At 50.4% G+C, this 12,776-nt stretch overlaps 21 non-coding genes across 21 annotated transcripts; all 21 read left to right on the forward strand.

Moving 5' to 3' along the window:
• The first annotated feature begins 565 nt into the window (after positions 1-565).
• LOC134899091 (U1 spliceosomal RNA) lies at positions 566-729 on the forward strand. Its single transcript, XR_010172776.1, has one exon. It is a non-coding gene; the product is annotated as a U1 spliceosomal RNA (small nuclear RNA).
• A 152-nt stretch (positions 730-881) lies between these two features.
• LOC134899547 (U1 spliceosomal RNA) lies at positions 882-1,044 on the forward strand. Its single transcript, XR_010173218.1, has one exon. It is a non-coding gene; the product is annotated as a U1 spliceosomal RNA (small nuclear RNA).
• Positions 1,045-1,715: 671 nt separating this feature from the next.
• Positions 1,716-1,879, forward strand: LOC134898799 (U1 spliceosomal RNA). Its single transcript, XR_010172490.1, has one exon. It is a non-coding gene; the product is annotated as a U1 spliceosomal RNA (small nuclear RNA).
• Positions 1,880-2,850: 971 nt separating this feature from the next.
• On the forward strand, positions 2,851-3,014 carry LOC134898800 (U1 spliceosomal RNA). Its single transcript, XR_010172491.1, has one exon. It is a non-coding gene; the product is annotated as a U1 spliceosomal RNA (small nuclear RNA).
• A 152-nt stretch (positions 3,015-3,166) lies between these two features.
• Positions 3,167-3,329, forward strand: LOC134899652 (U1 spliceosomal RNA). Its single transcript, XR_010173303.1, has one exon. It is a non-coding gene; the product is annotated as a U1 spliceosomal RNA (small nuclear RNA).
• Positions 3,330-4,000: 671 nt separating this feature from the next.
• Positions 4,001-4,164, forward strand: LOC134898774 (U1 spliceosomal RNA). Its single transcript, XR_010172464.1, has one exon. It is a non-coding gene; the product is annotated as a U1 spliceosomal RNA (small nuclear RNA).
• A 152-nt stretch (positions 4,165-4,316) lies between these two features.
• LOC134899257 (U1 spliceosomal RNA) lies at positions 4,317-4,479 on the forward strand. Its single transcript, XR_010172938.1, has one exon. It is a non-coding gene; the product is annotated as a U1 spliceosomal RNA (small nuclear RNA).
• A 671-nt stretch (positions 4,480-5,150) lies between these two features.
• Positions 5,151-5,314, forward strand: LOC134898776 (U1 spliceosomal RNA). The gene has a single exon (XR_010172466.1). It is a non-coding gene; the product is annotated as a U1 spliceosomal RNA (small nuclear RNA).
• A 152-nt stretch (positions 5,315-5,466) lies between these two features.
• On the forward strand, positions 5,467-5,629 carry LOC134899258 (U1 spliceosomal RNA). Its single transcript, XR_010172939.1, has one exon. It is a non-coding gene; the product is annotated as a U1 spliceosomal RNA (small nuclear RNA).
• Positions 5,630-6,300: 671 nt separating this feature from the next.
• Positions 6,301-6,464, forward strand: LOC134899092 (U1 spliceosomal RNA). The gene has a single exon (XR_010172777.1). It is a non-coding gene; the product is annotated as a U1 spliceosomal RNA (small nuclear RNA).
• A 152-nt stretch (positions 6,465-6,616) lies between these two features.
• LOC134899524 (U1 spliceosomal RNA) lies at positions 6,617-6,779 on the forward strand. The gene has a single exon (XR_010173196.1). It is a non-coding gene; the product is annotated as a U1 spliceosomal RNA (small nuclear RNA).
• Positions 6,780-7,450: 671 nt separating this feature from the next.
• Positions 7,451-7,614, forward strand: LOC134898779 (U1 spliceosomal RNA). Its single transcript, XR_010172469.1, has one exon. It is a non-coding gene; the product is annotated as a U1 spliceosomal RNA (small nuclear RNA).
• Positions 7,615-7,766: 152 nt separating this feature from the next.
• Positions 7,767-7,929, forward strand: LOC134899259 (U1 spliceosomal RNA). Its single transcript, XR_010172940.1, has one exon. It is a non-coding gene; the product is annotated as a U1 spliceosomal RNA (small nuclear RNA).
• Positions 7,930-8,600: 671 nt separating this feature from the next.
• Positions 8,601-8,764, forward strand: LOC134899093 (U1 spliceosomal RNA). The gene has a single exon (XR_010172778.1). It is a non-coding gene; the product is annotated as a U1 spliceosomal RNA (small nuclear RNA).
• Positions 8,765-8,916: 152 nt separating this feature from the next.
• On the forward strand, positions 8,917-9,079 carry LOC134899525 (U1 spliceosomal RNA). Its single transcript, XR_010173197.1, has one exon. It is a non-coding gene; the product is annotated as a U1 spliceosomal RNA (small nuclear RNA).
• Positions 9,080-9,750: 671 nt separating this feature from the next.
• Positions 9,751-9,914, forward strand: LOC134898777 (U1 spliceosomal RNA). The gene has a single exon (XR_010172467.1). It is a non-coding gene; the product is annotated as a U1 spliceosomal RNA (small nuclear RNA).
• A 152-nt stretch (positions 9,915-10,066) lies between these two features.
• On the forward strand, positions 10,067-10,229 carry LOC134899261 (U1 spliceosomal RNA). The gene has a single exon (XR_010172942.1). It is a non-coding gene; the product is annotated as a U1 spliceosomal RNA (small nuclear RNA).
• Positions 10,230-10,900: 671 nt separating this feature from the next.
• Positions 10,901-11,064, forward strand: LOC134899094 (U1 spliceosomal RNA). Its single transcript, XR_010172779.1, has one exon. It is a non-coding gene; the product is annotated as a U1 spliceosomal RNA (small nuclear RNA).
• A 152-nt stretch (positions 11,065-11,216) lies between these two features.
• On the forward strand, positions 11,217-11,379 carry LOC134899527 (U1 spliceosomal RNA). The gene has a single exon (XR_010173199.1). It is a non-coding gene; the product is annotated as a U1 spliceosomal RNA (small nuclear RNA).
• Positions 11,380-12,050: 671 nt separating this feature from the next.
• On the forward strand, positions 12,051-12,214 carry LOC134898889 (U1 spliceosomal RNA). Its single transcript, XR_010172577.1, has one exon. It is a non-coding gene; the product is annotated as a U1 spliceosomal RNA (small nuclear RNA).
• Positions 12,215-12,366: 152 nt separating this feature from the next.
• LOC134899227 (U1 spliceosomal RNA) lies at positions 12,367-12,529 on the forward strand. Its single transcript, XR_010172908.1, has one exon. It is a non-coding gene; the product is annotated as a U1 spliceosomal RNA (small nuclear RNA).
• Positions 12,530-12,776: the final 247 nt, after the last annotated feature.

The raw sequence follows: 12,776 nt of genomic DNA on the forward strand, positions 1-12,776 counted from the left end.
TCTGCTTACTTTGTGCCTTCCAATGCACAATGCAAACTACAGGTAGTGCTGCAGGGCCCACACCCTTTTACTTGCCTTACAAAGCAGCTCTGGAGCTGTTACAGTGCCCAGCTGCTGCAAGAAATCAGCTTGAATGCTTAAGGGGCAGGGGCATAGCCAACATGAGCCCCACACCGAAGGAGGGTGGAGGTGTTTAATGCGAACTAGGGGTCATCCAAGCGCCGCAAAAGGCCGCCATGCCCTGCACGCCCCTTTTCTCTTTTCATATGCAGACGAGGGTTGAAGCCAACTTTGACCCACTGCTTGGATGACATCACCATATGCAAATCCATCTGCTGCAGGCCCTCCCCCAGGAATGCTTGCACTAGTTGTTGCATTTGGTTTGTTGTTTGGGGGTGCTTCAGTATTACGCAGCCTTCTGCCCTCCCATGTTCATCTGAAAATATGTGTTCTCCCTGCAGTTGTTGTCCCCAGATGAGAGTTCCCTTGTGCTGCCTCAGTTGAATCTCCTTTACTTGACAGAGATGTGCCTGAGCAGCGGCCCTCCCCAGCCCTATCCCAAATCATACTTATTTTGCATAATAGATACCATGGTCATGAAGATTGTTCTCCCAGGGTGAGGTTCATTCATTGCATTCTGGGTATGCTGACCCCTGTGATTTCCCCAAATGTGGGAAACTCGACTGCATTATTTGTGGTAGTGGGGGACTGTGTTTGTGCTTTTCTCTGGTCAGCTCTGGTAAAAGTCAGATTTCTTTGCCTCAGATCTTCCTCTAGCCTTGTTCTTCTTTTGAGAGTTCTCTTGTGCTGTCTCAGTTGGATCTCCTTCACTTGACAGGGGGGTGCCCGAGCAGCGACCCTCCCCAGCTCTAGCCCAACTCCTACTTACCTGCCAAGTGAGATACTATGATCATGAAGGTGCTTCTCCCAGGGCAAGGCTTACCCATTGCACTCTGGGTGTGTTGCTCCTGCGATTTCCCCAAATGTGGGACACTTGACTGCATAATTTGTGTTTCCCCTGGCCGGCTCTCGTATAATTCAGATCTCTTTGTCTCAGGTCTCTCTCCAGCCTAGTTTGCTGTCTGTTTCCACTTCTCTTTTCTTGAGCCGCTCCCTTCTATGCCCTTGCGCACTATCCTGACTTTTCCCGTCTGCTTACTTTGTGCATTCCAACGCACAATGCGAACTACAGGTAGTGCTGCAGGGCCCACACCCTTTTACTTGCCTTACAGAGGAGCTCTGGAGCTGTTACAGTGCCCAGCTGCTGCAAGAAATCAGCTTGAATGCTTAAGGGGCTGGGGCATAGCACTCATGAGCCCCACACCGAAGGAGGGTGGAGGTGTTTAATGCGAACTAGGGGTCATCCAAGCGCCGCAAAAGGCCGCCATGCCCTGCACACCCCTTTTCTCTTTTCATATGCAGACGAGGGTTGAAGCCAACTTTGACCCACTGCTTGGATGACATCACCATATGCAAATCCATCTGCTGCAGGCCTTCCCCCAGGAATGCTTGTACTAGTTGTTGCATTTGGTTTGTTGTTTGGGGGTGCTTCAGTATTAGGCAGCCTTCTGCCCTCCCATGTTCATCTGAAAATATGTGTTCTCCCTGCAGTTGTTGTCCCCAGATGAGAGTTCCCTTGTGCTGCCTCAGTTGAATCTCCTTTACTTGACAGAGATGTGCCTGAGCAGCGGCCCTCCCCAGCCCTATCCCAAATCATACTTATTTTGCATAGGAGATACCATGGTCATGAAGATTGTTCTCCCAGGGTGAGGTTCATTCATTGCATTCTGGGTATGCTGACCCCTGTGATTTCCCCAAATGTGGGAAACTCGACTGCATTATTTGTGGTAGTGGGGGACTGTGTTTGTGCTTTTCTCTGGTCAGCTCTGGTAAAAGTCAGATTTCTTTGCCTCAGATCTTCCTCTAGCCTTGTTCTTCTTTTGAGAGTTCTCTTGTGCTGTCTCAGTTGGATCTCCTTCACTTGACAGGGGGGTGCCCGAGCAGCGACCCTCCCCAGCTCTAGCCCAACTCCTACTTACCTGCCAAGTGAGATACTATGATCATGAAGGTGCTTCTCCCAGGGCAAGGCTTACCCATTGCACTCTGCGATTTCCCCAAATGTGGGAAACATGACTGCATAATTTTTGTTTCCCTTGGTCGACTCTTGTATAATTCAGATCTCTTTGTCTCAGGTCTCTCTCCAGCCTAGTTTGCTGTCTGTTTCCACTTCTCTTTTCTTGAGCCGCTCCCTTCTATGCCCTTGCGCATTATCCTGACTTTTCCCGTCTGCTTACTTTGTGCCTTCCAATGCACAATGCAAACTACAGGTAGTGCTGCAGGGCCCACACCCTTTTACTTGCCTTACAAAGCAGCTCTGGAGCTGTTACAGTGCCCAGCTGCTGCAAGAAATCAGCTTGAATGCTTAAGGGGCTGGGGCATAGCCAACATGAGCCCCACACCGAAGGAGGGTGGGGGTGTTTAATGCGAACTAAGGGTCATCCAAGCGCCGCAAAAGGCCGCCATGCCCTGCATACCCCTTTTCTCTTTTCATATGCAGATGAGGGTTCCAGCCAACTTTGGCCCACTGCTTGGATGACATCACTGTATGCAAATGCGTCTTCTGCAGACCTTCCCCCAGGAATGCTTGTACTAGTTGTTGCATTTGGTTTGTTGTTTGGGGGTGCTTCAGTATTAGGCAGCCTTCTGCCCTCCCATGTTCATCTGAAAATATGTGTTCTCCCTGCAGTTGTTGTCCCCAGATGAGAGTTCCCTTGTGCTGCCTCAGTTGAATCTCCTTTACTTGACAGAGATGTGCCTGAGCAGCGGCCCTCCCCAGCCCTATCCCAAATCATACTTATTTTGCATAGGAGATACCATGGTCATGAAGATTGTTCTCCCAGGGTGAGGTTCATTCATTGCATTCTGGGTATGCTGACCCCTGTGATTTCCCCAAATGTGGGAAACTCGACTGCATTATTTGTGGTAGTGGGGGACTGTGTTTGTGCTTTTCTCTGGTCAGCTCTGGTAAAAGTCAGATTTCTTTGCCTCAGATCTTCCTCTAGCCTTGTTCTTCTTTTGAGAGTTCTCTTGTGCTGTCTCAGTTGGATCTCCTTCACTTGACAGGGGGGTGCCCGAGCAGCGACCCTCCCCAGCTCTAGCCCAACTCCTACTTACCTGCCAGGTTAAATACTATGATCATGAAGGTGCTTCTCCCAGGGCAAGGCTCACCCATTGCTCTCTGGGTGTGTTGCTCCTGCGATTTCCCCAAATGTGGGACACTTGACTGCATAATTTGTGTTTCCCCTGGTCGGCTCTCGTATAATTCAGATCTCTTTGTCTCAGGTCTCTCTCCAGCCTAGTTTGCTGTCTGTTTCCACTTCTCTTTTCTTGAGCCGCTCCCTTCTATGCCCTTGCGCACTATCCTGACTTCTCCCGTCTGCTTACTTTGTGCATTCCAACGCACAATGCGAACTACAGGTAGTGCTGCAGGGCCCACACCCTTTTACTTGCCTTACAGAGCAGCTCTGGAGCTGTTACAGTGCCCAGCTGCTGCAAGAAATCAGCTTGAATGCTTAAGGGGCTGGGGCATAGCCAACATGAGCCCCACACCGAAGGAGGGTGGAGGTGTTTAATGCGAACTAGGGGTCATCCAAGCGCCGCAAAAGGCCGCCATGCCCTGCACGCCCCTTTTCTCTTTTCATATGCAGACGAGGGTTGAAGCCAACTTTGACCCACTGCTTGGATGACAGAACCATATGCAAATCCATCTGCTGCAGGCCTTCCCCCAGGAATGCTTGCACTAGTTGTTGCATTTGGTTTGTTGTTTGGGGGTGCTTCAGTATTAGGCAGCCTTCTGCCCTCCCATGTTCATCTGAAAATATGTGTTCTCCCTGCAGTTGTTGTCCCCAGATGAGAGTTCCCTTGTGCTGCCTCAGTTGAATCTCCTTTACTTGACAGAGATGTGCCTGAGCAGCGGCCCTCCCCAGCCCTATCCCAAATCATACTTATTTTGCATAGGAGATACCATGGTCATGAAGATTGTTCTCCCAGGGTGAGGTTCATTCATTGCATTCTGGGTATGCTGACCCCTGTGATTTCCCCAAATGTGGGAAACTCGACTGCATTATTTGTGGTAGTGGGGGACTGTGTTTGTGCTTTCCTCTGGTCAGCTCTGGTAAAAGTCAGATTTCTTTGTCTCAGATCTTCCTCTAGCCTTGTTCTTCTTTCGAGAGTTCCCTTGCGCTGCCTCAGTTGGATCTCCTTCACTTGACAGGGGGGTGCCCGAGCAGTGACCCTCCCCAGCTCTAGCCCAACTCCTACTTACCTGCCAGGTGAGATACTATGATCATGAAGGTGCTTCTCCCAGGGCAAAGCTCACCCATTGCACTCTGGGTGTGCTGCTCCTGCGATTTCCCCAAATGTGGGAAACTTGACTGCATAATTTTTGTTTCCCTTGGTCGGCTCTCGTATAATTCAGATCTCTTTGTCTCAGGTCTCTCTCCAGCCTAGTTTGCTGTCTGTTTCCACTTCTCTTTTCTTGAGCCGCTCCCTTCTATGCCCTTGCGCACTATCCTGACTTCTCCCGTCTGCTTACTTTGTGCATTCCAACGCACAATGCGAACTACAGGTAGTGCTGCAGGGCCCACACCCTTTTACTTGCCTTACAGAGCAGCTCTGGAGCTGTTACAGTGCCCAGCTGCTGCAAGAAATCAGCTTGAATGCTTAAGGGGCTGGGGCATAGCCAACATGAGCCCCACACCGAAGGAGGGTGGAGGTGTTTAATGCGAACTAGGGGTCATCCAAGCGCCGCAAAAGGCCGCCATGCCCTGCACGCCCCTTTTCTCTTTTCATATGCAGACGAGGGTTGAAGCCAACTTTGACCCACTGCTTGGATGACAGAACCATATGCAAATCCATCTGCTGCAGGCCTTCCCCCAGGAATGCTTGCACTAGTTGTTGCATTTGGTTTGTTGTTTGGGGGTGCTTCAGTATTAGGCAGCCTTCTGCCCTCCCATGTTCATCTGAAAATATGTGTTCTCCCTGCAGTTGTTGTCCCCAGATGAGAGTTCCCTTGTGCTGCCTCAGTTGAATCTCCTTTACTTGACAGAGATGTGCCTGAGCAGCGGCCCTCCCCAGCCCTATCCCAAATCATACTTATTTTGCATAGGAGATACCATGGTCATGAAGATTGTTCTCCCAGGGTGAGGTTCATTCATTGCATTCTGGGTATGCTGACCCCTGTGATTTCCCCAAATGTGGGAAACTCGACTGCATTATTTGTGGTAGTGGGGGACTGTGTTTGTGCTTTCCTCTGGTCAGCTCTGGTAAAAGTCAGATTTCTTTGTCTCAGATCTTCCTCTAGCCTTGTTCTTCTTTCGAGAGTTCCCTTGCGCTGCCTCAGTTGGATCTCCTTCACTTGACAGGGGGGTGCCCGAGCAGTGACCCTCCCCAGCTCTAGCCCAACTCCTACTTACCTGCCAGGTGAGATACTATGATCATGAAGGTGCTTCTCCCAGGGCAAAGCTCACCCATTGCACTCTGGGTGTGCTGCTCCTGCGATTTCCCCAAATGTGGGAAACTTGACTGCATAATTTTTGTTTCCCTTGGTCGGCTCTCGTATAATTCAGATCTCTTTGTCTCAGGTCTCTCTCCAGCCTAGTTTGCTGTCTGTTTCCACTTCTCTTTTCTTGAGCCGCTCCCTTCTATGCCCTTGCGCACTATCCTGACGTCTCCCGTCTGCTTACTTTGTGCCTTCCAATGCACAATGCAAACTACAGGTAGTGCTGCAGGGCCCACACCCTTTTACTTGCCTTACAAAGCAGCTCTGGAGCTGTTACAGTGCCCAGCTGCTGCAAGAAATCAGCTTGAATGCTTAAGGGGCTGGGGCATAGCCAACATGAGCCCCACACCGAAGGAGGGTGGAGGTGTTTAATGCGAACTAGGGGTCATCCAAGCGCCGCAAAAGGCCGCCATGCCCTGCACGCCCCTTTTCTCTTTTCATATGCAGACGAGGGTTGAAGCCAACTTTGACCCACTGCTTGGATGACATCACCATATGCAAATCCATCTGCTGCAGGCCCTCCCCCAGGAATGCTTGCACTAGTTGTTGCATTTGGTTTGTTGTTTGGGGGTGCTTCAGTATTACGCAGCCTTCTGCCCTCCCATGTTCATCTGAAAATATGTGTTCTCCCTGCAGTTGTTGTCCCCAGATGAGAGTTCCCTTGTGCTGCCTCAGTTGAATCTCCTTTACTTGACAGAGATGTGCCTGAGCAGCGGCCCTCCCCAGCCCTATCCCAAATCATACTTATTTTGCATAATAGATACCATGGTCATGAAGATTGTTCTCCCAGGGTGAGGTTCATTCATTGCATTCTGGGTATGCTGACCCCTGTGATTTCCCCAAATGTGGGAAACTCGACTGCATTATTTGTGGTAGTGGGGGACTGTGTTTGTGCTTTTCTCTGGTCAGCTCTGGTAAAAGTCAGATTTCTTTGCCTCAGATCTTCCTCTAGCCTTGTTCTTCTTTTGAGAGTTCTCTTGTGCTGTCTCAGTTGGATCTCCTTCACTTGACAGGGGGGTGCCCGAGCAGCGACCCTCCCCAGCTCTAGCCCAACTCCTACTTACCTGCCAAGTGAGATACTATGATCATGAAGGTGCTTCTCCCAGGGCAAGGCTTACCCATTGCACTCTGGGTGTGTTGCTCCTGCGATTTCCCCAAATGTGGGACACTTGACTGCATAATTTGTGTTTCCCCTGGTCGGCTCTCGTATAATTCAGATCTCTTTGTCTCAGGTCTCTCTCCAGCCTAGTTTGCTGTCTGTTTCCACTTCTCTTTTCTTGAGCCGCTCCCTTCTATGCCCTTGCGCACTATCCTGACTTCTCCCGTCTGCTTACTTTGTGCATTCCAACGCACAATGCGAACTACAGGTAGTGCTGCAGGGCCCACACCCTTTTACTTGCCTTACAGAGCAGCTCTGGAGCTGTTACAGTGCCCAGCTGCTGCAAGAAATCAGCTTGAATGCTTAAGGGGCTGGGGCATAGCCAACATGAGCCCCACACCGAAGGAGGGTGGAGGTGTTTAATGCGAACTAGGGGTCATCCAAGCGCCGCAAAAGGCCGCCATGCCCTGCACGCCCCTTTTCTCTTTTCATATGCAGACGAGGGTTGAAGCCAACTTTGACCCACTGCTTGGATGACAGAACCATATGCAAATCCATCTGCTGCAGGCCTTCCCCCAGGAATGCTTGCACTAGTTGTTGCATTTGGTTTGTTGTTTGGGGGTGCTTCAGTATTAGGCAGCCTTCTGCCCTCCCATGTTCATCTGAAAATATGTGTTCTCCCTGCAGTTGTTGTCCCCAGATGAGAGTTCCCTTGTGCTGCCTCAGTTGAATCTCCTTTACTTGACAGAGATGTGCCTGAGCAGCGGCCCTCCCCAGCCCTATCCCAAATCATACTTATTTTGCATAGGAGATACCATGGTCATGAAGATTGTTCTCCCAGGGTGAGGTTCATTCATTGCATTCTGGGCATGCTGACCCCTGTGATTTCCCCAAATGTGGGAAACTCGACTGCATTATTTGTGGTAGTGGGGGACTGTGTTTGTGCTTTCCTCTGGTCAGCTCTGGTAAAAGTCAGATTTCTTTGTCTCAGATCTTCCTCTAGCCTTGTTCTTCTTTCGAGAGTTCCCTTGCGCTGCCTCAGTTGGATCTCCTTCACTTGACAGGGGGGTGCCTGAGCAGTGACCCTCCCCAGCTCTAGCCCAACTCCTACTTACCTGCCAGGTGAGATACTATGATCATGAAGGTGCTTCTCCCAGGGCAAAGCTCACCCATTGCACTCTGGGTGTGCTGCTCCTGCGATTTCCCCAAATGTGGGAAACTTGACTGCATAATTTTTGTTTCCCTTGGTCGGCTCTCGTATAATTCAGATCTCTTTGTCTCAGGTCTCTCTCCAGCCTAGTTTGCTGTCTGTTTCCACTTCTCTTTTCTTGAGCCGCTCCCTTCTATGCCCTTGCGCACTATCCTGACGTCTCCCGTCTGCTTACTTTGTGCCTTCCAATGCACAATGCAAACTACAGGTAGTGCTGCAGGGCCCACACCCTTTTACTTGCCTTACAAAGCAGCTCTGGAGCTGTTACAGTGCCCAGCTGCTGCAAGAAATCAGCTTGAATGCTTAAGGGGCTGGGGCATAGCCAACATGAGCCCCACACCGAAGGAGGGTGGAGGTGTTTAATGCGAACTAGGGGTCATCCAAGCGCCGCAAAAGGCCGCCATGCCCTGCACGCCCCTTTTCTCTTTTCATATGCAGACGAGGGTTGAAGCCAACTTTGACCCACTGCTTGGATGACATCACCATATGCAAATCCATCTGCTGCAGGCCCTCCCCCAGGAATGCTTGCACTAGTTGTTGCATTTGGTTTGTTGTTTGGGGGTGCTTCAGTATTACGCAGCCTTCTGCCCTCCCATGTTCATCTGAAAATATGTGTTCTCCCTGCAGTTGTTGTCCCCAGATGAGAGTTCCCTTGTGCTGCCTCAGTTGAATCTCCTTTACTTGACAGAGATGTGCCTGAGCAGCGGCCCTCCCCAGCCCTATCCCAAATCATACTTATTTTGCATAATAGATACCATGGTCATGAAGATTGTTCTCCCAGGGTGAGGTTCATTCATTGCATTCTGGGTATGCTGACCCCTGTGATTTCCCCAAATGTGGGAAACTCGACTGCATTATTTGTGGTAGTGGGGGACTGTGTTTGTGCTTTTCTCTGGTCAGCTCTGGTAAAAGTCAGATTTCTTTGCCTCAGATCTTCCTCTAGCCTTGTTCTTCTTTTGAGAGTTCTCTTGTGCTGTCTCAGTTGGATCTCCTTCACTTGACAGGGGGGTGCCCGAGCAGCGACCCTCCCCAGCTCTAGCCCAACTCCTACTTACCTGCCAAGTGAGATACTATGATCATGAAGGTGCTTCTCCCAGGGCAAGGCTTACCCATTGCACTCTGGGTGTGTTGCTCCTGCGATTTCCCCAAATGTGGGACACTTGACTGCATAATTTGTGTTTCCCCTGGTCGGCTCTCGTATAATTCAGATCTCTTTGTCTCAGGTCTCTCTCCAGCCTAGTTTGCTGTCTGTTTCCACTTCTCTTTTCTTGAGCCGCTCCCTTCTATGCCCTTGCGCACTATCCTGACTTCTCCCGTCTGCATACTTTGTGCATTCCAACGCACAATGCGAACTACAGGTAGTGCTGCAGGGCCCACACCCTTTTACTTGCCTTACAGAGCAGCTCTGGAGCTGTTACAGTGCCCAGCTGCTGCAAGAAATCAGCTTGAATGCTTAAGGGGCTGGGGCATAGCCAACATGAGCCCCACACCGAAGGAGGGTGGAGGTGTTTAATGCGAACTAGGGGTCATCCAAGCGCCGCAAAAGGCCGCCATGCCCTGCACGCCCCTTTTCTCTTTTCATATGCAGACGAGGGTTGAAGCCAACTTTGACCCACTGCTTGGATGACAGAACCATATGCAAATCCATCTGCTGCAGGCCTTCCCCCAGGAATGCTTGCACTAGTTGTTGCATTTGGTTTGTTGTTTGGGGGTGCTTCAGTATTAGGCAGCCTTCTGCCCTCCCATGTTCATCTGAAAATATGTGTTCTCCCTGCAGTTGTTGTCCCCAGATGAGAGTTCCCTTGTGCTGCCTCAGTTGAATCTCCTTTACTTGACAGAGATGTGCCTGAGCAGCGGCCCTCCCCAGCCCTATCCCAAATCATACTTATTTTGCATAGGAGATACCATGGTCATGAAGATTGTTCTCCCAGGGTGAGGTTCATTCATTGCATTCTGGGTATGCTGACCCCTGTGATTTCCCCAAATGTGGGAAACTCGACTGCATTATTTGTGGTAGTGGGGGACTGTGTTTGTGCTTTCCTCTGGTCAGCTCTGGTAAAAGTCAGATTTCTTTGTCTCAGATCTTCCTCTAGCCTTGTTCTTCTTTCGAGAGTTCCCTTGCGCTGCCTCAGTTGGATCTCCTTCACTTGACAGGGGGGTGCCCGAGCAGTGACCCTCCCCAGCTCTAGCCCAACTCCTACTTACCTGCCAGGTGAGATACTATGATCATGAAGGTGCTTCTCCCAGGGCAAAGCTCACCCATTGCACTCTGGGTGTGCTGCTCCTGCGATTTCCCCAAATGTGGGAAACTTGACTGCATAATTTTTGTTTCCCTTGGTCGGCTCTCGTATAATTCAGATCTCTTTGTCTCAGGTCTCTCTCCAGCCTAGTTTGCTGTCTGTTTCCACTTCTCTTTTCTTGAGCCGCTCCCTTCTATGCCCTTGCGCACTATCCTGACGTCTCCCGTCTGCTTACTTTGTGCCTTCCAATGCACAATGCAAACTACAGGTAGTGCTGCAGGGCCCACACCCTTTTACTTGCCTTACAAAGCAGCTCTGGAGCTGTTACAGTGCCCAGCTGCTGCAAGAAATCAGCTTGAATGCTTAAGGGGCTGGGGCATAGCCAACATGAGCCCCACACCGAAGGAGGGTGGAGGTGTTTAATGCGAACTAGGGGTCATCCAAGCGCCGCAAAAGGCCGCCATGCCCTGCACGCCCCTTTTCTCTTTTCATATGCAGACGAGGGTTGAAGCCAACTTTGACCCACTGCTTGGATGACATCACCATATGCAAATCCATCTGCTGCAGGCCCTCCCCCAGGAATGCTTGCACTAGTTGTTGCATTTGGTTTGTTGTTTGGGGGTGCTTCTGTATTACGCAGCCTTCTGCCCTCCCATGTTCATCTGAAAATATGTGTTCTCCCTGCAGTTGTTGTCCCCAGATGAGAGTTCCCTTGTGCTGCCTCAGTTGAATCTCCTTTACTTGACAGAGATATGCCTGAGCAGCGGCCCTCCCCAGCCCTATCCCAAATCATACTTATTTTGCATAATAGATACCATGGTCATGAAGATTGTTCTCCCAGGGTGAGGTTCATTCATTGCATTCTGGGTATGCTGACCCCTGTGATTTCCCCAAATGTGGGAAACTCGACTGCATTATTTGTGGTAGTGGGGGACTGTGTTTGTGCTTTTCTCTGGTCAGCTCTGGTAAAAGTCAGATTTCTTTGCCTCAGATCTTCCTCTAGCCTTGTTCTTCTTTTGAGAGTTCTCTTGTGCTGTCTCAGTTGGATCTCCTTCACTTGACAGGGGGGTGCCCGAGCAGCGACCCTCCCCAGCTCTAGCCCAACTCCTACTTACCTGCCAAGTGAGATACTATGATCATGAAGGTGCTTCTCCCAGGGCAAGGCTTACCCATTGCACTCTGGGTGTGTTGCTCCTGCGATTTCCCCAAATGTGGGACACTTGACTGCATAATTTGTGTTTCCCCTGGTCGGCTCTCGTATAATTCAGATCTCTTTGTCTCAGGTCTCTCTCCAGCCTAGTTTGCTGTCTGTTTCCACTTCTCTTTTCTTGAGCCGCTCCCTTCTATGCCTTTGCGCACTATCCTGACTTTTCCCGTCTGCTTACTTTGTGCATTCCAACGCACAATGCGAACTACAGGTAGTGCTGCAGGGCCCACACCCTTTTACTTGCCTTACAGAGGAGCTCTGGAGCTGTTACAGTGCCCAGCTGCTGCAAGAAATCAGCTTGAATGCTTAAGGGGCTGGGGCATAGCACTCATGAGCCCCACACCGAAGGAGGGTGGAGGTGTTTAATGCGAACTAGGGGTCATCCAAGCGCCGCAAAAGGCCGCCATGCCCTGCACACCCCTTTTCTCTTTTCATATGAAGACGAGGGTTGAAGCCAACTTTGACCCACTGCTTGGATGACATCACCATATGCAAATCCATCTGCTGCAGGCCTTCCCCCAGGAATGCTTGTACTAGTTGTTGCATTTGGTTTGTTGTTTGGGGGTGCTTCAGTATTAGGCAGCCTTCTGCCCTCCCATGTTCATCTGAAAATATGTGTTCTCCCTGCAGTTGTTGTCCCCAGATGAGAGTTCCCTTGTGCTGCCTCAGTTGAATCTCCTTTACTTGACAGAGATGTGCCTGAGCAGCGGCCCTCCCCAGCCCTATCCCAAATCATACTTATTTTGCATAGGAGATACCATGGTCATGAAGATTGTTCTCCCAGGGTGAGGTTCATTCATTGCATTCTATGTATGCTGACCCCTGTGATTTCCCCAAATGTGGGAAACTCGACTGCATTATTTGTGGTAGTGGGGGACTGTGTTTGTGCTTTCCTCTGGTCAGCTCTGGTAAAAGTCAGTTTTCTTTGTCTCAGATCTTCCTCTAGCCTTGTTCTTCTTTCGAGCGTTCCCTTGCGCTGCCTCAGTTGGATCTCCTTCACTTGACAGGGGGGTGCCCGAGCAGCGACCCTCCCCAGCTCTAGCCCAACTCCTACTTACCTGCCAGGTGAGATACTATGATCATGAAGGTGCTTCTCCCAGGGCAAGGCTCACCCATTGCACTCTGGGTGTGCTGCTCCTGCGATTTACCCAAATGTGGGAAACTTGACTGCATAATTTTTGTTTCCCTTGGTCGGCTCTCGTATAATTCAGATCTCTTTGTCTCAGGTCTCTCACCAGCCTAGTTTGCTGTCTGTTTCCACTTCTCTTTTCTTGAGCCGCTCCCTTCTATGCCCTTGCGCACTATCCTGACTTCTCCCGTCTGCTTACTTTGTGCCTTCCAATGCACAATGCAAACTACAGGTAGTCCTGCAGGGCCCACACCCTTTTACTTGCCTTACAAAGCAGCTCTGGAGCTGTTACAGTGCCCAGCTGCTGCAAGAAATCAGCTTGAATGCTTAA

This window comes from Pseudophryne corroboree, chromosome 3, assembly GCF_028390025.1.
Source record: "Pseudophryne corroboree isolate aPseCor3 chromosome 3, aPseCor3.hap2, whole genome shotgun sequence".
Classification (NCBI taxonomy): domain Eukaryota; kingdom Metazoa; phylum Chordata; class Amphibia; order Anura; family Myobatrachidae; genus Pseudophryne; species Pseudophryne corroboree.